Here is a 1,751-nt window from a genome sequence, read left to right as displayed (position 1 = left end):
CCCCACTTTGATTTTTTTTTCTTTTTTTTTTTTTTTTTTTTTTTTTTTTTTCATTTTAGAAAATGTGCTATCTGAACTGCAGGTCTAACAAGAGGATTTTTTTTTTTAATCTGTAGAATACAATGTCTTGCTTCCCCCTGACCTGCGGGTGCATTTTTGGTCTCATTAGTAGTCAGGAAGATGTCTCTGTGCATGCGGTGCGGCGAGTCCGGGAGGAGGCACGCTACAACACAGAGCAAGCGCGAGAGAGAAAATTAGAAGAGGCTTGTCTCGGAGATATGGAAGGAAGTGAGCGATGACAGAGCTTTGTATGCAGGAGCCTGGCAGGGCGGGGGGAGCAGCGAGGGGAGCCAAGTGGATTCTCAGAAAAAGGGGGGAAGCCATCGAAGAGCTAAAGGTGATTAGAGGGGGATATTGATTCCTTATTCTGCCAGAGATTTAAGCAGGCATGCGAGGAATCTGCACCATGGTTGGCAAAAGGAGACCCGTTACCTCCTGTAACCAGACACTGGGGCTTTCCAGGAGCCCAGGGAGAGCCAAGAAGGAAGGGGGCAGTGTGGTCTAGGAAAATTCAACTTGTCGTTGATTTGTGCCTGATGCTTGCTGTCCGTCAGCAGCCTCCCTTACAAGCTTGCGCTCTCTCTCTCTCTCTCTCTCTCTCTCTCTCTCTCTCTCTCTCTCTCTCTTCCCCCCTTTGCCTCCTTCTTCACTGAAGCCTAGGGGAGCCAGTAAAGATTAAATGTGCTTTCTCAAAGCAGCCATTTCATGCTGTTATGTCGAAAGGGCTATTATTATTAATAATAATATTGAGAGAGAGAGAGAGAGGCTAGGTACGGTGCTGACGACTAGCTTTGGGGAGAGGAAAAAGAAAAGGGAAGGGAGGAAAAAGCAGAGACCTTGATCTGAACGCAGGATTGTGCTGAGAAGAACGTACAGAGGTGAGAGGAAAAAAAGTTCTTGGTTGGGGGGGGATGCTAAGCAGACCCTGTACAGAGAGCAAAGAGACACGATTTAGCTGGTTGGCTGACGGGATTCTATCTCTTTTGGGGGGAGGAGGAGAGCCTGGAGCACTTAACTGTTCCTAGTTGTATATGGAAATATACTAAAAATATTTAGCATTTTTTTCACCTTGAGCCGAAGGCCCCCCTCTGGTGTCTTCCTCACTGTGACCGCTTTGTTAGTCTGTGTGCCCAGTCAGCCATCTACTTTGCTCAGGCCTGGGATAAAAGAGAGGAAGGAGGGGTGAGGGGAGAGAAGATTTTTTTAAAAAAGAGGCATCTTCCCATCCACTTCCCCTCCCTTTCGGTTCATTTTTGGAGCCGGTACAGGGTACAGGAAAGCGCGACTTCCAGGCAGAGCCGGGAAGCGACTCCATCAGGTACTGCACTAGTAGCTGTCTGCGAAGATGGAGGGGATTACGCCTCGGATCCCTCGGAAATATTGGCCAAAGGCTTCAAAGGATCCGCAGCGGGAGGCAGAGTGGGGGTGCATCTCCCCGGCTTGCCCCCACCCCTTCCCACTTCGCCTACCAAATGACAGGCTGGTCCTCGCTCTGGGTGATTTTGGCCTTGGCCTCAGCCAAGCAGCTGATGCAGAGGAGGGCCGGGGTTTGGAAGACTGGCAAAACGCACGCTAGAGAAAGAAGAAAAGCTATTAGAAACAAAACAAAACAAAACAACAAAAAACCAGTCCTTGGGAAATTTTCTCTTTTTATTTATTTATTTAAAATTTTAACTGAATATTTTCCAAAT

At 47.9% G+C, this 1,751-nt stretch overlaps 1 long non-coding RNA gene across 18 annotated transcripts in view; it reads right to left on the bottom strand.

Annotated features, from left to right (window-relative positions):
* The window catches only part of LOC108490329, a 72,797-nt gene that overhangs the window by 3,875 nt on the left and 67,171 nt on the right, over nt 1-1,751 (bottom strand). For all 18 annotated transcript variants that reach the window (XR_003848306.1, XR_003848293.1, XR_003848299.1 and 15 more), the window contains 2 exons: nt 1,530-1,632; nt 1,129-1,217 (listed from right to left, as the gene is read on the bottom strand). This is a non-coding gene — a long non-coding RNA (uncharacterized LOC108490329). The remainder of the gene's footprint in view (nt 1-1,128; nt 1,218-1,529; nt 1,633-1,751) is intronic.

Source organism: Nannospalax galili, unplaced genomic scaffold, assembly GCF_000622305.1.
Source record: "Nannospalax galili isolate Female #2095 unplaced genomic scaffold, S.galili_v1.0 scaffold229, whole genome shotgun sequence".
Classification (NCBI taxonomy): Eukaryota; Metazoa; Chordata; class Mammalia; order Rodentia; family Spalacidae; genus Nannospalax; species Nannospalax galili.
Note: the sequence above shows the minus strand (reverse complement) of the source record. Positions and strands in the feature narration are given on the sequence as shown.